Raw genomic sequence first — 20,451 nt, forward strand, 5'->3', positions numbered from 1 at the left:
TTATATGGATAAATACTGTAAGACGGGCAAATCAATTATGTGAACATTTAAGTGAGCCATAAAATCCAGGATACCTTCTGGAGACGAGAGTTCCTAAATGTTGTTTGAGAATTCTAGGATTATGCCAAAAGAATAATTATACCACCTTACTCTAGAGATAACTAAGGTTGATGACCATGCCTGGTAAGTGAGAGTCTGAGAAAGTACAATCATAGTCATGGAATTTATACTGAGAGTCAGAGAATATTAGAGAGCAAAGAGGCTGATAGAAGTAGCTGCTAAGATTTACTGAGTATTTACTATGGGGTACGCATGGCTTTAGTCCAACACTTTCTGTTAGAAGTAAGGAAATTGAGATCTGTGGAGATTAAAAGACATAGCCAAGCTGCCCGATTAGGAATGGCCAGAGGCAGAACTAGAACCCAAGATTTCTGACTCTTACTCCAGGGCTTTCCTTCTACTCCAGACTCTTTCTGTGAGCTAGAAGATCCTGTCAATCAATCACACCCACAGACTTTTTTTTTTTTTTTTCATCACATAAATGTGCTGGGTACAGTGGAAGAAACATGGACTTTAGACTCCAACCTCGATTTGATCACTTGCTTCTTACGAGAAAGTCTGACCTCCTGAAGGACTGCTGTGTTTCTCCGCCGCTTCCAGGAATAAAGTCCAACATCCTTGCTTGGTCTGCAAGGCTGGTGCTGGTGGCTGAGGCTGTACTAATCTCACCAGCTTCACCTTGTGATGGTTCCACCTCTGGCCTCTGCTCTACCTGTCCTGGCATGTTTTCCCTTCTTTGAAAGGCCATGCTTCCTTCTGCTGTTGGGGCTCCATGGTGCTGGTGTGGGGAGTGCTCATTTGCCCCCCTCCTGAGTAATTCCCAGGGTCTCAACTTCAATCTCGCTTCCTTCGGGAGGTCCTCTTGGATCCCCAGATTGGGTTGGCTCCCTCTGCTGCTTGTTCTCACAGCATTTTCACTTGCCCTACCATAATTAATTAATTACTTGTGTGGTTGTTGAATTGACACTCCCCTACAAGGATGCAAGCTTTGTGAGGCAGGGACAGGGTCTTTATTGTTCATTTTGTTGTCCCCAGTACTGAGGTCCCTAGGAGGCACTTAAATATCATATGAATGAAGGAACCCACCTCGAACCTCAGTTTTTTTCTTCTATAAAGTAGATATAACAAGCATTGGGGATTGTCAGTGTTAAAAGGCATATTTATTTAAGGTATCCTGTTCAGCATTAGCAGCAGCATAGAACTTGATAAATGTGGTTTCCATTTTATGCACCTTCTTCCTTCCAGGACAGTGCCCTGAGGCACCATGACTGCTGAAACATCTTAAAAAAAAAAAAAGATGGAATTACCTTCTGCATAGTTTAGGTACAAAGTGTATTTTATGAATTCTGTGCCCTTGCATCCTGGTTGCCCACTGATGGTATATGTGGCAGCTTTCCATGAAACAGTGTATTTGATAAAACAGGGCACCTCACTTCCCAGCTGGACAGGATAACACAGCGCTTACTGTAGGCATCATTCTATCATTCTTTCGGGGTCAGAACATGAAGCTAATCACCCTGCTGAATATGGAACAGATGAAAGGGGCGCAGCTGCTCTTCTCAGCTGGTGAGCTGCTGGAGCTTGAACCACTGTGGTTTTCAGGTGTATTTTTCCCCCAAAACCCAGACAGAGTGACAAGGAGGTGGCTCAGATTTGTGCTTACTGAAAGCCCCTGGCCATACTTTCCTTTGGAAGGAAACCCTTAGTTCTCTTCCTTCCCCCTCAGCTAGAATCCAGACTGCCTGAAGAAAATGAACTTTGTTTCCTTCTCAGCAGGCTCTCCTGTGGATTGTAACTCTCCTGGAAGCCCTTGACCCTCCGCTGCTTTGGAAACTCTGTGAGGAGTATGGGAGAGGAAACTGATAGACAGTTGGGGCCAGTTTTTTGGTTTTTGTTTGTTTGTTTTTGTTTTTGTTTTTTTGAGACAACAGTTTTGCTCTTGTTGCCCAGGCTGGAGTGCAATGGTGCCTTCTCAGCTCACGGCAACCTCCGCCTCCCGGGTTCAAGCGATTCTCTCGCCTCAGCCTCCCTAGTAGCTTGGATTACAGGTATGCGCCACCACGCCCAGCTAATTTTGTTATTTTAGTAGAGATAGGGTTTCTCCATGTTGGTCAGGTTGGTCTTGAACTCCCGACCTCAGGTGATCTGCCCGCCTTGACCGCTTAAAGTGGTGGGATTACAGGCGTGAGCCACCGCGCCCGGCCTGTTCTTTGTTTTTAACATAAGGAGAGGTGAGATGCAACATGTTCAGGGATGTTGGCAACAGAGAAGTCATGTCACAAACTCTTTAGGAACAAGCTATGGATGGGTCAAGTTTGGGTTTACATTAAAGGGAAAGGAAACATTTTACTGTAATTTAAGGCAATAAAGCTGGTGTTTAAGGCCATGGGTATGAGATTAGATTTAGAATCAAGACTTGCCATTTATCTGTTTGGCCTTGGGTAATTACTTTACCTTTCTAAAACTCAGTTTACTCATTTGCAAAGTGGACCCACTTTTAGTACCTATCTTATAGGGTAGGGATTGGCAAATTTTTTTCTGAAAAGGGCCAGAGGGTAAATATTTTAGGCTTTACAATACAGATAGTCTTTGTATCAAATTCTTTTTGTTTCTATAAACCTTTAAAAATATACAATTAGCTTGAGGGCCATGCAAAGCAGGCCCAGGGCCATACTTGGCATCCCCTGTGCAGGGTTAGATGAGTAAGTGAGATAAAATATACAACATTGGACCTAATGTTTTATCTATATATGTTATGTATTGGTCCATTACATTGGACCTAAAACGTAGTGAATTCTCAACAAGCAGTTGATGTGATTATTCACACCTGGTGATTGTGTGGAAGGCTAAATAAGGGCAACAACCAGAGCTTCAGGCTTATAAACTCAGCAACCTTGCCACACACACATCTAACAAAACATACATTTACAAAGGAAAATGTAACTCATACAAATCGGAACTATTAATATGATCCTCATTATTTGACTTAAAGCATTTGAAAATTAAATATTAAATGCCCCTTTATGGGGGACAGCTGGGTGTGAAGCCTTTGCCATGCACCCCTTGTGTGTTATTTCACCACATTCCTGCTAGGTAGTTTTTATTGTCACTGTTACAGAAGAGGAGCAGAGGCTTGAGGAAGGGAACTACCCCCGAAAACCAGTTCTGTCTGCCCAGGGCCTTCTAGTCTCTATTCTCTTTTTAATATACATGCATTTGCATCATCTTTTGCTCCCTGACTCTGAAATAGATGGCTGCCTGCTGAATGGAATTTAATGAGTGGTATTAAATTCCATTTAATACCTGTGTGCCAAGCCCTGTGCTACACACTGGAATTTTTTTTGAAGAGATAAAACAGTCTCTCTCGTTAAAGAGTTTAGAGTCTAGCAGGAAAGACACTACCTGTATAGCAAATCATAACATATTATGAAAGTATTCTATTAGTCATGCTTGGCAGAAACTTACCAAGTGAAGTCTTTGTCTTTTGAAGGCCATTGTGACAATGCCTAGATTTGTATTAAAAATATCCAACTTGGATCCTATCACAATCTCCTACTCCAATATAAAATCTTCATCAGCTCCCTGTTACCCACAGAATGAAGCTCACACTTCCTGGATCCTATTCAAGGCTTTATACCAAAACTTCCCAGTGGGTGTGCCAGATACGCTGAGATGCTGATCCACCACAGCAGCCTTGTCCTTTTCCCCTGATGTACGCTACACATATGATCATTATTCTACACGTGCCTTAATCTGAAGTTTGGGAAGAACTGTTTTTTACGACCTGTCCCTGACTTACCTTTCCTGCCTAATTGCCCTCAGCTGTCGCAGTGCACATGGTGTCTGCTCACTGATCCTTACACATTGTCCATGTTTTTCAACCTCCGCCCCTTTGCTTATGTGGTCGTCTCTGCCTAGAAGTCCTGCCCTACCATTTGACTACTTCTGCATAGCCTGCAAATGCTTTACAACGATAACCCATAAGTTAGGTCTTTCATGAAGAATTGTCCAAGTTCATTGTCCCTTGAACTTTAATACTGTCTTATCTTTTTTATGGCACATGTCCTCTGTTATATCCTTAGTAGTAAAAGGACCTAGTGCTGCTGAGTCTGGCATGCAGTAGGGCTCAGGTGGCCAGCTGGCCAGCCCTCCTGTCTTTTGTGCTCTATTCGTGGAATCTTAGGAAAATTACTTATATCAGTGGCTCTTAAACATGGCTGCACATTAGAATTGCCTGAAAAGGTGTTTTGTTTTGTTCTTTAATATCTGGATGACCAGGAAATACCCCAGACCAATTAAATAAAAAACTCTAGAGGGTTGGCTCCAGCGTCAAAACTCCCCAGGTGACTCCGCTATGCAGTCAGGGTCAAGAGCCACTGTTTTAAACAATCTGAGCTTTGTTTCCAGGGTTTTTCTAAATATTAAATGCAATGTTTGCAAAAGCTTGGCCCAGTGCCTGGTGCATAGTGAGTATGCAGTAACTGTTAATTGTTGTATTATATTTTACCCTGGTTTTTCAGTTCATTGCTAAGAATGTCTTGCACATAGTAGGTACTGAATAAACATTGGTTGAATGAACAAATGCTACTTAGGGAGACCTAAGAGGAAGCCCTAGAAGGTTGTTGCTGAGAAATGGCTTCAATGAGGAACTAAAGGTTGTGCCTAGAGAAGAGGCATGGGGTTGGCAGAGGGGCAAGTGGTCTATCCTGGGTGCAGGCAATGGGGTGGAGGAGGGTGTTAGCATTTACAGGTTTTGAAAGCAATAATAAAACCAAATAAAAGCCAGTCTGCTTTTTGTTATCACCATGCACTGGAAATTTCTAGCAACACCAGTGATAAAGTGTTTCTTGCAGGAGCAGACTTCTCCCAACATCCCTGCCCCGCTTCCCCTTACCTTGGTAACCACTGGCCTGTAGCCCAGCAGGAAAGGACTGAAGAGCTCTTATAGTCAGCACTATTAATGAGCTAAATGGCTTGAGAAAGAAACAAGGGAACTGTAAATTATATTTATAAATTAAGTCATATAAAGCTGGACTAAGTAATTAAACTGTGCACCCATAATTAAATACTTGTATAGCATTTGGGCTCTGAGACTTCTTTCTGCTGTAATAAACTCGCTTTGACCTCTAAATGGTTGGCAGTCTGTGTGGTGAGCTAATGACTCATACAGAGGTGCTGGGCGGAATGATACCAAGGTCACTGTCTAAACAGAAGGACCCTTGAGGGATGTCCATAGAGGTGGTCAAAGCGATGGGTAAGTGATACACAGGGCAAGTGGTAAGTAGAGAGAAAGCCTCACACTCCCGCAAACCTATGAGAGCAACATTAGCATCCTAGATTAGTGAAGGAAGGCCAAGGAGCAGGCTGAACAGAAAGGGAAGGTCTTCCTATTTTCGGCCCCAGACAACCCTTGCACTTTCACTTCCTATTCTCCCCTTCTGCTGCCCCACCTAGAGCCCCAGAAGTCAATATGCATTCTTTTAACACAATCTACTTCTAACGTCTCTCTCTGCCTTTGCCCTTGTCATTCCCTGCATGTCCTTCCCTTCTCCTTTCCTCATTTAGCCATTTAGTCCTTCAAGATTTAGCTCCAGGGTGCCTCAGGGAGCATATTTCTGGCTCATTTTGGCAGGTGGTAAGTATTCCTCTGGTTCCCACAGTTACATTGAGGTATAATCCTCTACAGAACGTTTCCCCTATAAGGTCCTAAGGACCAAAGCCTCTTTTACAGTTCCTAAAAGTTGCTTGGCACAATGGAAGATGCTTAATACTCATCTGCTAAGTGAGTAAATGAATGAAGGATAGTTGTGTGAAGAAGGAGGTGGTATTCTTATTTTTCAGGTAGAAGACCTAGGCTATAAACTCTTGAGGCTAGGAGCTATATTTTACTCAATTCTATATGGGCAGCAGCAAGGTGCTCAGCAGACAGAAATTGTTCCATGAATATTTGCTAGGTGAACAGGAGACATCAAAAGGAGATAGGCTTTGGCACAAATTCCCCTTATCCCAGCTCCTCACCTCCAAATAGAATAAGAATACTGCTAGCACAAGTGTCAATGTAAACTGGTGTTTACAAAGCATTACTGTCTGTATAGTAAAAAGATGAAAAGGGAGCCAGAGCAGCCTTAAAATAGAGATCACACAAGAAATGAGGAGTCAAGAGGGCACAGTTAGGTTTCAGGGGAGAGTGATCAGCTGTCAGATAAGCTATGCAAATGGCAAGGGAATGTTTTCAGGATGAAAGAAGGATGGGGAGAGAACTGGAAGTTGGGGGCACTGAACCAGGAGGTGCTGGGAGGAGTCCGAGGGAGAGGCCCAGCTGACTGTGTTGCTCACAAGCACCCAAGTGGTTCAGAGACACACCAGGGTTTGAAATCTGCTGGCAGTGGTTAAAGAACTTAGACTCTGGGCTCACATAGAACTGCCTAGGGTAAAGGTCTGCATCGCCATTCCTTATGTGTGACCTTGGGGAAGTTGCGTCATATCTCTAAATCTCAGCTTCCTTATATGTATAATGGGAATAAATGTATCTGCCTCTTAGTCTGGTTGTAAGAAATCAATGAGTTAATATATATAAGCAGTGCCTGGTACAGAGTAAATGCTCAATAAACATCAGCAGTAATAGTTACATGTAGAATCTAATTTGACATCTGAATCACAGATTCCATGTTTTTCTGTGCCCTTTACCCCAAAAAAGGGGAAAGCCCAAAGGGCCTCTGAGCACCCCTTATTTCTATAGGTAGCAGATATAGGAAGCTAGAGGGAAGAGCATTACACACTACTTAGGCATTGTTTTTATTAGAGCTTCACTATACTCATTCTGTTATGAAGTTTTGTATTCCCCAGTGGGGTGCACAAGAGCCAACTGTGTATCCCTGGGAAAGTGAAGTGCCCTCTCTGAGCCTTAGAACACCGATTTGTAAGTTTAGAAGGATTGTTTTTCTGATTCCCTAATAGCCTTTCTCATTTAACATTTCGTGGTGCCACTAAGTCTAAATCAGTCAAGGCCTGAGGTGGGAGTGGGGGGAGAGGTGGGCACTGGCTGGGGACATCCTAGTTGCTTGTAAGGTCAGGGAGCTGCCATGGTTGCGGTTTTCAGTCTCAGAGTTCCAGAGAGTACTCAGAATGGCTGTATATCCTGCACTGGGAGAAGGGCAGAGGGGTGAATGTCCCAGCGGGCCTCTGTTCTGGTCAGGCAGTGGCCATGAAACATCTATTGGAGAGCAGGGCAAGTATAAAGAAATATTGCAGGGGGTCCCTGCAGCCATTTGTCTCTCTGCAGCCCTGAATTTACAGGATTGCCAGGTAAGAATTAGATTAGGTACTGCAATGTTTTATCAGACCAGATGTCCTATCGTGTAAATCCCCTCAATATCAACCCTTACGGGCTTAATGAAATTGCAAGAAAACCCCTGCACTCTCTACTTGTGCCCTCATATTTATTTAGGTCATCTATAATTTGAGAAAATATCCTTTTCCATACCCAAGGGCTCCTTTCTGTGCTTCTCTCTTTTTCTCTCTCTCTTTCCCTGCAGACATGTTTTTCTGTAAATACTGCAGCTCAGCTCTGAATCACACATCAAAGCATTTCTTCTTCATTCATCTTTTGAGGCCAAATTGCAATTTATAATGTCTGTGGTTTTCACTAATCTGTTTCCATGTCATCTCACTTTAAATCAGCAGAAAGCAGCTCACAATAACACACTGAAGCTGCCCCATGGAAGCGAAGAGTGTAATTTGAGTACGGCATTATTGAGTCTCAGTACCCACAGGTAGAACTGTCTGGGGCCTTTATTATACCCAACATTAATCTCAGTAAACAACTTGTTTTGATGAAAGCTGAAAGCCAGATGAAACAACGAAAATTCATGGTTATCAGGAAACAAAACGTGATCCCTTTCTCCTCCCACCTCTTCCTGCACTTTTCTGTGACATCTAAGGCTTTGATAATTTGGGCCCCATAAAGGGAGGGCGGAAGTCAGGCTGTTTGCCTCAAAGAACATGCCGGTAGACCATTCCAGAACCTTTTGAGAAGTGGACATTTGCAGAGCCGGGTCAGAGTCTAGGGCCTGGGAGGAGTCCTGGAGAGCTACAGGTTTTGTGATTTTTTTTTTTTTCCCCTCCGAAGAAAGCATTCCTGAAGGCAATTATTATGCCTTGTTATTTAACCCCAGCTGGTTGTCTCCTGGGAACAGAGCTGACATCCATTGTGATCATCCTCAGCTTTTCGGATGAAACATGGTTCCTTAGAGTCTCCAGGATCTAAGGGGGTGTGATAAACCAGGAACACATACACTAATGGAAAACATTTGCATGGATAAGCTAGGGTTAAACACACCATTGAATAAAAACCGTATTGTTAAGCACATCAGTTTTTCACAAGTACTGGATGAAAATAATAGTATGAATAAACTTTATTCTTGCTGAATTTCTCTAGGGGACTTTAAGGAGCTTAGTTGTCACTCAGGCCAACCAATGGAAGGTTGATGATTTAGCATCTCCAAGTCCTAGGAGTGCCTCAGGGTTTAATTTCAGGCCCAACTCCCTCCAGCTGATAGAATCTGCCCTACTTTCCCAGAGAGGAGCCAGTAAAGATCTCCTTGTTTGATCTTCTGGGAAGTACACTAGCCATAGAAAGGTAGTGAGTTGGGAGAGACCTGGGGGTGCAGGTAGCAGGGAGTGTTGAGGGTCTGGGGAGATAGGGAAGGAGGAGAGTTTGGTTAAAATTCCTAGTTCAGTCTTCCCTGGGAAGGAGATGCACCATCATAACACTATACAATGTGCTTTAGTTTACAAAGAAAATTCAGATTAAAATGTTCTGTATAATATAAGCCAGGAAGGAGACATTATCTTCATTTTATAGACGAAGAAATCAAATCTCTGAGAGACTGCAGTAACTAATTGCCCACAATTACACAGCTATTAATACTAAGGGGCAAAAGGAAATCTTCAAAGCCAGTGTTTCTGTCATACTCCAGTCTGCTCACAGAAACTAACCAGGCTAAGGTTAAACCCATCACTGAATAAGCACAGAGCTGGTACTTGCAGGTCATCCAATCCTCACTGTAACTGAGTGAAGCAGATGTTATTGTCTCCATTTTACAGATGGGTAAACTGAACTTTGGAGCATTTAAACCTCCTTCCCAATGTCACACAGCTAGTAAGTGGCAGAGCTTGGATTTGAACCTAAGTCTTCTGATCCTAAATGCAGCATTCTTTCTAAGTCACCTTGTTGGATATTGGAAAGTCAATCTGGAAATAAAGAACATCAGCCCTTTGCTATCCTGAATTATCTGGATCCATTGTCTATAGTATGAAACTAATGAAAATTTCATCTACTTTTCTGTAGAAATACAGGATTGTAATGAAGAGTCTTTTGCCCTAATTATGTGCAGCACAATTATGTCCCTTCCTACTGAAGACAAAGGTAGCTTTATGGATGTGCTATGCAAATGTGGGTGGGGGGGCGATGATTTTATAATGAACTCGAAGTGGGTTGTCAGGATCAGACAATAAATGGATAAGGACAGGGCAGGGTAAGGCAAGGTGGGAAGGGGTGTGCTGCACTCAAAAGTCTCATTCGGTTTAAAAAAAAAAAAGTTTGGTGAGAAGGCTGACTGAAAGCAAAGACTGGAGACACATTACTTGGTAAAAAGCACAGGAGTGGATAGATCTCCTCCCAGAAGGGGAGATCTAAAGCAGAAAGAGGTTTTGAGACTCTAACGAAATCAAGGCCTATCTATCTAAATAACTTCGCATGCACACACCACTGTTTTCCTAACCTGAAGCCGTGGAATAGTGACCTTTCCAAGAGGTAAGACAAAAGGAGGCTTAAGCAATTATTTATTAAACTCAGTCTGTCAGTGAGGCATCGGAATTGGGACTTGTTAGGGGAAAGATGGAATGGAATCCAGGAAAGCAAGGAACTGTTATGGATTCAGTAGTTTGGGTCTAAAAAGGAGATTTGCATTTGGAACCCTGTCAGAAAGAACCCGAAGCTCAAAAAGCCAAGCCAAGCAGCTAAGCCAAGGCATATGGCACCCATCAAGTAACCAGCCAGCCGGGGGTGAAGCTGGCTGGGCCAGGAGCTAGTCTTCTGAGTGGAACCGTGCCAGGTGGGAATCGGTGACTAACCTGGGGAAAATATTTATAATTTACTTATCAGTAAACATCATGTACTCTGAAATGTGGCATGTTGAGGTCAAGTAGATTTTCTCTTAATGGCTTCCTAAGTGGATTCTGCCCACGCATTCACAGAAGAATGAGGAGCAGGGAGGGGAGGGTGCCAAGCTACAATCCCAACACAACACCTCCAAAGACAGAAGCAGATTGTACCCGCAGTCAGAAGGGGAATTGAGGCTCATGCTTTGATCAGCAATTTGGTCCCCGGAGTCCAAAGTTGCCTTGTTAAGGGTAATCTTGTTCAGTGTCATCTAGGGGAAATTATTGGGATGTCAGGTTTTAACTTCATATTTGTTAGCTGGACTTTACAGAAAACTGGAGGTTATGACTTTGATCAGTTTAAAGGTAAGTGGCTCTGTCAGAAACATTCTGCTCTTTAAGACTTGATATCCTGTCCATCTGGCTCAGCAAAAGTAGGAAGTCAGGGAAATGGGTGTGTTAACTCTGAAGTAGGACTCACCTGAAACAGGAGTGAAACTAGCTGGATTATCCTACATTCTTTTCTTTGAAATAAAAAAAGGGCACCCAAGAAATTATTCAATCTTTTCCATGTTAAAATATAACTGACAGGTTGATTTAGACAAAAGAAAAGACATGAACAAAAGCTACTCAGTCAGAACATCTTCTGCAGAAGCTGCAATCAGACCACACAGTCAAGATTTTTTCAATGACAATTAACATTCACTACACATCGATCAAACGCCTCTCTTTGGGCAGGCACTGTGCTTGGTGCATGGGGTGAGGGATGGACAGTCCTTTCCTTGTGTAGAGACAAACTTGTTAACTGCTAGCATGAAGCAGAATCAAATAAATGGAAATAATGGGTTTGGAGAGGGAAATTGGGGTTATAATGAATTCTGACCCATTACAATAAAGACTGTTTTGTCTGGTTGTGATTTGATGTGGGTAAATTTGAGATCTTTCCACTAGGCAAGAAGAGAAAAACTGAAAGCCAGAGAATGGGCCCGTAATTTTGGAAAGCCAAGAGAGGACTGATGGGGTTGCCAAAGCTGGAACGATATTAGAGGGGAGGCCTCTATGCTCCCACTTTAGACCTTTGCAGAGAAATGGCGTGGCATTCAGGTAGGTCCTGAGGGTAAGGAGCATTTGCATGACAAGGGCTTCTCAACTTTGACACTGTTGACATTTGGGGTCAGGGAGTTCTTTGTTGTAGGGGACTGTCCTATGCATTGTAGGATGTGTAGCAGTATCCCTATCCACTACATGCAGTGGCACACTCTTCCCAACTTGTGACAATCAAGACATGCCAAGTATCCCCTTTGACTTTCAACAGCATAGCTGGAGGTAAGAGGAAAGTGCTTCAGGCAAAAGGACCCCTTTGAACAAAGGTTCGGTGGTGTGACTCTGCCTGGGTATGTTGAAGAATGGTGGCCACAGGATGTAGTTAGGAGAGGGACATAGGACGAGAAGTGTCTGGAGAGGCAGTTTAGGGCTGTGTTGAATACCTTGCTAATATATTGGTCTTGATTTTGCAGATAATCTAGAGAGCATGAGGTTCAGGAGGAGAGTGACAGAAGAAGCTGGCAGGAGTATTGGAGATCTGAATGGAAAAGCAAGACAGAGAGCACAGAAGACAGGAGGCTGCACCTACCTGTCCAGATGAGAGGTAAATTGAGCTAAACTTAGTGAGGATGGAGAGGAGAGGATGGGCATTAGAGAACTCACTCAAGGAGATTTGAGACTCGGTGACAACCAATATGTGGTGGGCAAAGGCAAGAGAGAAATTAGATGAGTGAGAGGGAAGATGACGTTTTTGACTTAGATAGGGAGAGGTGAAGAGGAGGAGGGGTGGATCTGGCATTCAAAATGGTTTCTTAAAGCCCATTTTGTCCACACCTCCAGGTGAGTATGCAGGAGTCACTCAACAAATCTTTTTTATGGATCTTGAATTACCAGTTACTGGTTCAGGTGGAGCAAGTCACCTGTTTAGTAGGGCAAAGACAAAGGTTTGCATAATAATAATAGTAATAATAATAGCTACCATTTTTTAGCACTTACTATGTGTTAGGCACCGAGCCAATATTTTATACACTATCTCTTTCAATGTTCAAGCAGTCCCATGAGGTATACTACTTTTGTGCCCACCTTGGAGATGATTTCATTCATCAAATATTTATTAAGTGACTACTATATGTGCCAGGCACTGTTTTGGGCATCCAGGATATATCAGTGAATAAAAAAGGGGGAATAAGTCCCTGCCATTGTGGAGCTTACCTTTTAGTGGGGAAACTAAAATGAGGAAACTAGGACTTAGTGAGATGTGGTACCTGCACATCCCTGCAGCTAGTGTGTGCTGGGCAAGATGAGGGCAGCAATGTACCTGTTGTGGTCAGCTGTGGTCAGGCCCACTTGAGCTCCCATGTGGACGCAAATGGGAAACTCCCTTGCAAGGCAGCCACAAAAGAGGAAAGGTTGTCCAGTGTTGGCACGTAAGAACTCTAAAACCCCAGAGGCTAGAAGTGAGGACAGATAGTCTGGCTTCCTGATTGACAGAATTACTGAATTATCTGGAGTTCATGTGTTTTCCTGGGTGCTTCTATAAGCAGAGATATATCGGCAACGTGCTCACAGCTCTATGCAAGTCTAATCAGTCATGTGTCTCCTTCCTGATTAATTGCCAAGATCCCAAATTTCAGTTAAGAGTCCATAAGAAATAAGCAGGTTAGTGAAGAGCTATGTTGATCCACCTTTAACCTTACTTAGTTTAGATATTTTGCACTATTTGTTAGCTGCCTTGAGAGCAAATCAAAATAACCGCAGCTATAATTAAGGCCATCCTTCTTGCCCATCCTTGACTCTAGTCTGGACTCCATAGGCTGTCCTTGCTTACCTATTTAGGGTTGCCAGTGCTTCACATTCACCAGGGGCAGTGGCCTCATGGCTACCCCTGACCACATCCCTCCCCTACATCAGCTGAGAAAGGACAGACCTACTTTTTGCACATTTGGGTGGAAGCTTTGTTTTTTCTCAAGAAGAACAGGGATAGAAAAGCATTTTATCTTGCTTTCCTCCTAGGCAAGAGGAATGACTGCTTTGTGCTATGCAGGCCTCAGGGGTCTGTGGTCTGAGGGTTTCATCTGTGACATGAAACAGTCCAACTAGCTTCTTCTAGAGCCATGGAAGTTCACACTGGTCAGTGGTGTCCACTGCCCAACACTGGCGAGGAAAAGCCAAACTGATTGTACACAGAACGCAAAAGGCCTGGCCTTGGAGCCCTGTACATTTAAATTAGGAAGCTTTTGGCCACAGTACATGTAAAACCACAACTGAAACAATGATACAAGTGTTTGCTCATACAGTAAGCAGTCTGGAGTGGGCTATGGTTCTGGTATGACCGAGGCTTAACACCATCCTGAAAGACCTAGGTTGCTTCCTACTTTCCATCCTGCCACCACGACATTGGCTTCATCCTCAGCCTGATAAAACAGCTGCTGTACTCCCAGCCATCACTGCTGGGCCGGTCATGGCCAGAGGAAGAAGAAAGATTTTCTTTTTCTATTTTAGATACAAGGAAACTGTCCCAGAAGCCTCCTAGCAGATTTCACCCTCACGTTGGATCAGTCAGAATTAGACCACATGCCCATTCCTAAACAAAGCCTTGCCAAAAGGAATGGGGCTACTATGGCTGACTTGTAGGCAAACCAGAATCACCATCTGGAGGTGGAATTGACATCAGCTTCCCCTGAAGCCCATGGCTGTGTGAAGGAGGTGGACACCTGAACCAAATCACATTTCTATCCAGGTGAAAGAAGAGAAGTGGGCAACAGATCTTGGATAGGCAACCAGGAGTGTTTGCCTCAACAGCTAGACGTGTGGCTCTCACTGGTTCAGTGCCTCCAGAGAGGGAAAGCAACTTACCTTTGTGCCTTCCCTAACTCAGCCCTACCCTGAGGCCGCCACATCTGATGCATTTGGATTGTGCCAGCTGGAGGCTTGTGTGTGTGTTTTTTATTTTGTTCTGTTTTTAATGCTAGTTATAATCTTACTTTGTACTTAGGAAAGGCCTTTCTTTCAACAAGCTCCAGGCACTTTTATAGACTTGATGACCTCTGCCCTGAGAATTATTATCTTCCATTTATGGAAGTGGTGTGAGGGTCACGAGGCAGCCCCAAAGGCCCAGTCTGGAAGCACAGCACATCCTGCTCTGGGTTTTCTAAAAGGAGTGACAGGCTGGAAGGACTAAGACTCCATCCATGAGAATGGCTCTGGGTGCAGAGGTGTGGTCTGTTAACAAAGGCTTCCTTTGTGCTGACTGGAGTTTCTGGAAAAAGTTAGCTCTCCAACAATCTTGGAGAAGTGCTCAGTGATTACATAGAAGCAGAGTGGATTAGAAAGGCTGAAATCAGTATTTGTCTATCTTGGCTCATTCTAGTTCATTCCCTTGCCTTTGGGGGAAAATCAAAGGGATTCTTTCAAGAAATATTCAGTCCCTTCCCTATGCTGGCCATCGTGCTGGGCATTGGACATATAGTCCGGAACAAGACACAGTTCCTAACCTCAAAGAGCTCACAGATTGTTGGGGAGAAAACTCAAAAAATAGGCAATTACAATGCAGTGGAATAAGTGCTTTGATCCCCCTCTGCTGGGTGCAGGGCTTCCAGGAAGACCTGCTGTTAAAGCTGAGATTGAAAGGACAGGGAGGAGTGAAATATTGTCTATTTCCAAGCAAGGCATATCTTACCTGCAGTTTCTCAAAGTTTGAGGAGCATTAATTTTACAGAATGTTAATTTAAATCATTTTTTTTAAAAAGAAAGCATAGATGGTCAGATAAATTTGGGGAATGGTGAGGCAAGCAGTCTAGGATTTTGCAGAGCTTTTGATAACTGTACTAGTGATAACCATGAACTTCTGAGACAGATGTGAAGTGGATGTTTGCCCCATCATACTTGACTACAAAATCTTTTTCCCTCCATCTTTCCCAGATGAGTGATTTTAATGCTGAGAACTTACGGCACTGTAACTGAGTTGAGATTGAGGGTAGGGGCAATAGTAGGTCAGAGGAAGCATCACAGTTCTGCTCTAAAAATATAGGGGCTAGCTTTTCAAATAATAGTTGTGTTTGTTTTATGAGCCTGTTTACCTTCTGTAGTGGACACCATGGTCTCCCCTAATAATTAGACTCAGTCAGTCATTTGTAGGAGAAATATTCTTGTTGCAATGAATGGGTTAGCTGTGGTCATGAGGCTCCGTTTTCAGTGGGATGAAAGAGGAAATATGCTAAGGACTTAGGGGAAAGTTTCATGCTCTAAGGAAAAAAAAAAAGGAAGAGGTAGCTTCTCTTCTTCCTCTAGATGTTCTCTCTAAATGTGATGGCTGGAACTGTAGAGCCATCTGGCCAGCAACTTAAGGATAAAACCAATACCTAGATGGCAGAGTGGAGACTGAAGTTACCCAGATCTTTGATGACAACATTGAGCTTCTGATTAATCACACCTGGAGGCTGTCCTAGCTATTGACTTAACTTTGACTTCTTGTTATGTAATAATACATTTCCTTATATTTTAAACATTTCTAAGCAGACTTTTCTGTTATTTGGAGTTAGAAGCATCCTGGCTAATAAACTTTCCTATTTTAATCTTCTCACATGGTTATCCCACTGACATATATAGTCATTTCCTTGATGGAGGCACATAACTTAGATTTTCAGAGTGGAGGTAAAGTTGTCCTGGACTCAGATGTCTGAGGCAGCAGGTGGTACATTAGTGAAGCACAAAAGCTGCTCCAAGACTCATCTGGTTTAGGCAAATGAAGACGGCTCTGGACTGATGTTCTAGTGGGGCTGGTTAATGCAGTGCTTGAAGGGCTGAGCATGGGCCCGCTGAAGACACCAGCCAGGAAGTTGGAATTCAGGAGTCAGGCAGGGCACAGAAAGAGGAGAAGCGCTTGTTAGGCCAGCTATTCTGGCAAAGGCCTGAACTCCCCTACAAAGTTTTCATGTACCCAGTCCCCCTCCCCCAGAACTTTTTCTGCTTCAACAGCTCTCTCCCCACTTCCCCTCCCTTTGGCTTCAGAAATGTCCCTTTAAGTGTTTTGTGGCTTCTTTCCCTTGACGTCACTTTATTTTTAATTGTTCAAATTTATATTTATACATATTCAATGAAATATCCCTTTTTTATGCACAGGCCTGTTGACATAATTTATTAGTAATTGTGTCCATTAATTTTTCTTAAACCATCTTAGCCCCTTTCAAGAGTATAGTTTAGTAGCGTTAAGTACATTCACATTGTTGCAGAACAGATCTCCAGAGCATTTTCATCTTATGTCATGGTTAATTTTATGTGTCAACTTGATTAGGCCATGGTGTGCCACGAGGTGCCCAGATTAAACTCTAATTCTGGGAGTGTCTTTGAGGGTGTTTCCAGATGAGATTAGATGTTAAATCTGTGGATTTAGTAAAGTGGATTTCCTTCACCAATGTGGATGGGCATCATCCAATCCATTGAGAGCCTGAATAGGGCAAAAGGTGAAGGAAGAGAGGATTCATCCCCCTCCTGCCTGCTTGCTTGAGCTGGCACATCAGTCTTCTCCTGACATTGGCCAGGGATTTACATCATCATCTCCCCTGTTTCTCCAGCCATTGGACTTAGACTAGAAATACATCCCTGGTTTTCCTGGGTCTCCAGCTTGTAGATGCCAGATAATGGGACTCCTCAGCCTCCATAATGGCATGAGCCAATTCTGCATAATGTGTGTGTGTGTGTATATATATATATATATATATTCTGTTGGTTCTGCTTCTCTGGAGAACCCTGACTAATACATCTTCCAAAATTGAAACTCTATACCTATTAAACAGCAACTCTCCTTTTTCCCCTCCCCACCCCAGCCCCTGGTAACCACGATCTACTTTTTGTTTCTATGGATTTAATGACTTTAGGTATCTTATGTAAGTATAATTATACAGTATTTGCCTTTTTGTGACTGGCGTCTTTAACTTAGCATAATATCCTCAGTAAAACATGTGACAGGATTTCCTTTCTTTTTAAGGCTCTCTCATATCTCATGTGCTTATGTACCACATTTTGTTTGTCCATTCATCCATCCTTCTGCCTCTTGGCTATTGTGTCTTGGCACCACTTTTACCTACTGTTGTGGTTTATGTTTGGGTTTCTAATTCTGCTGCCTGTGTTTCACTTTAACCAGGTTTCTCTAGGGAACATCCTGGAAGAGAATGCCTGAGAGACACCTTATCCTCCTAAGGATGATCTTGCTAGTGAAGTTTTCCAAGAAAAAATTTATTTAGACAAAAATGACACCAAACAATTCATATGTACTCTATGTATAAAGTAAAAGGTGAACATCTTTCCTTTAATGTAACTACTCCATCTCAAGTCTACTCTGTAGCCGTAATGACTCCAGCTGAAATGTAGAATTTGAAAATTCATTGTCTTACTCATAAAAGGTAATGCAAGCTCAGTATAAAAAATTTGAAAAACAGCAATAAAAACTACCATTTAATTAGGTCATATTTTGTGCAGGGCCTTCTACTAGGCATTTTAAAGATACTCTTTTTAATCTACATGACTCTTTGAAGGAGGCATTGGTAATATTTCAAGTAAATTGTAGATTGGTGAGAGGACATCTCCTTCCCAATGCCATCACTGTGCACACTTCCACCATAGCTTCTCATTTATTCTCCATGAATAGGAAACTGCACGCCCACAGTGAAGCAGGGCAGAGCAGGTGCAGCCCATTTTGGTGGGCTTTTCCTTTGCCCCAAAGTTCCTTGTGGGCTGCTCAGCTGCCGGTGATGCTCCTCGCATGGGTCAGGTGTCCTATCCTGTTAGAGTTGGGAAAACATCTCAATTCTTGCCTTACCATTGCCCTTTTATGCCTGGGCTTATGATTACAACACGATCATAGAAAACCTAAACTAACCTTTTTTTTTTTTTTTTTTTTTTTGAGATGGAGTCTTGCTCCGTCACCCAGGCTGGAGTGCAGTGCAGTGGTGCGATCTTGGCTCACTGCAAGCTCTGACTCCTGGGTTCACGCCATTCTCCTGCCTCAGCCTCCTGAGTAGCTGGGACTACAGGTGTCCGCCACCGCGACCGTCTAATTTTTTGTATTTTTAGTAGAGACGGGGTTTCACTGTGGTCTTCATCTCCTGACCTCGTGATCCGCCCGCCTCGGCCTCCTAAGGTGCTGGGATTATAGGCGTGAGCCACCGCGCCCAGCCTAAACTAACCTTTGTATTTGTAGTAAACAGAATGTTTACAAACATTGGACTCACTTGGTTTGTGAGCCAAACAGCATAACCAAGGCTATAGAACAAGCCTCATTTTCTAGGGCTCTGAAAAGCCCCTTTCTCTGCAGTTCACTCTTAGGGCTGATTTAATTCCCTCTTACCTTGGTGATTCTGATACAGATTTGGAGATGATGGCAAATTCATTTTCCTATGGTTTATTTATTTATTTTTGTTTTTAAAATCTCCAGTTTACAGTTGAAGAAACTGAGCCTTAGGGAGGTTATTTCACTCAAGGCCCAACATTTAATAAGTAAGAGTCAGAGATACAATCAAAGTAGCTGTCAGCTAACGTGGACAGAATACAGATGGGTTTTGGACTTGGCAAAGTTCCTTATTATTTTTGAGTTTCACTTTCACATCCAAAATGAGAATAATAGTTACTACAAGGATTGTTGTAAAGATTAGAAGTAATATATGTAAAGCACTGAGCTCAATGCCTGGCTCTTGGTGGGTGGTCCATAACTGGTAGTGATTATAAATGGTCTGCCTGACTCCAAAACCTTTGAGCTCTCCTTGAAACGACAATACCCTTGCTGCAGAAATGTAAAAAAAAAAAAAAAAAAGAAAAAGAAAAAGAAAAGAAAGGAAGAAAAACCACCAAATCATCCATTAATCCATTGTTGCATTCCCCTGAAAACCAAAATCATTAGTTATGTAGTGATTTTTCCCATTCCCCCATTCCATTCTTTCTTTCTATGAAGTATTTTCCTGATAGTTGTAATCACACTGTATATATAACTTGTTTAAGGATTTCCTTTCCACTTTTCGTCTTATGCTAGGATGAACTTTAATGTCTACTTTCCTACTACTGGGTTTTGTGGGAACCAACTGCCCTGGGGATTAGAAGCCTAGGTGGCAACAGCCCTTTGGGAGCCGTAGGCCTTGCCTGCATGGTGAGTAGGAGTTTGCTAAATGCTTCTTCATTTGTGAGTGACCTTGAACTCCTTTTTCAAAGTGGGATCCACCCTTTGGGGCATTGGTATCTTGACCTTCACCATGACTTTGTCCTCCTAGAGTTTGAGAGTAGACACTTCCTCCTCAGAGACAGCTTTCCATTTTTCCTCCCTTTGTGCTTTTATCTCACTCTCATCATCAATGCCCCAGATTCTCTAATCATCAGCCTCTTGCTCATTTGCTGCCTACACAGTCTGACCCTTGGCTAAGTACTTTCAACACGGTACTTGCCACCACGTTGGGATCTTTTATCCCTCTACTCCTGGAGATCTCCACTGGACTCTGCTTCAATTCCCAAATTGCTAAGCTTTACTGAAGCAAGTCTTGCAGTTGTGTGAACTTAGGCTGCTAACACATTCACACTAACTGTAGCTGGGCTCTTACTCTTGGGTAATACCATAGCCTATGTCTTGATAACTGCATGTAGCATTTTGCTCAGGCCACAGTTCCAAAACTGCTTCATTATCTTCAGCCTGACCTGGGCAGGCCAACAAGAGGATTCTTCCTTCTCTGGGAAGTGAAGGCACGTGGGAATGCTTCCTCAACTTTGCTTTTTTCTATCTCAAATTTTCTTTGTATCTTGAGCCTTCCTTTATTCTCTGAGAAGAGTTCTATCTGATTTCTAAAGTTCTTCTCATCTCTTACCTTCTCCATTAAAGTTGTCCTATTAATTGCTCATCTCTTGAGTATATGTTTAATGCATATACCTTGACTATTTTTCCACATATGTTCAAGTCACTCTCATCCTAAAAACAAAATACAAAAGCAATAATAATAATATAACAAACTATTCATGTAACTCTGCTTCCTCTTCAAGTCATTTCTCTCTTCCTTCTATCACCAAAATGGCTGGATGACTAGGTCCATGTCTTCCTTTTATCCTGGCTTTTTCCTTTGCACGCCAATGTAATTGCTTTCTTTAAAGTTACTAAGGATCTCATTCTAGCTATATCTTACAACCTTCTCTTTCTTCACCATCTTTATTCAA

This window comes from Pongo pygmaeus, chromosome 9 (assembly GCF_028885625.2).
Source record: "Pongo pygmaeus isolate AG05252 chromosome 9, NHGRI_mPonPyg2-v2.0_pri, whole genome shotgun sequence".
In the NCBI taxonomy this organism is placed as follows: Eukaryota; Metazoa; Chordata; class Mammalia; order Primates; family Hominidae; genus Pongo; species Pongo pygmaeus.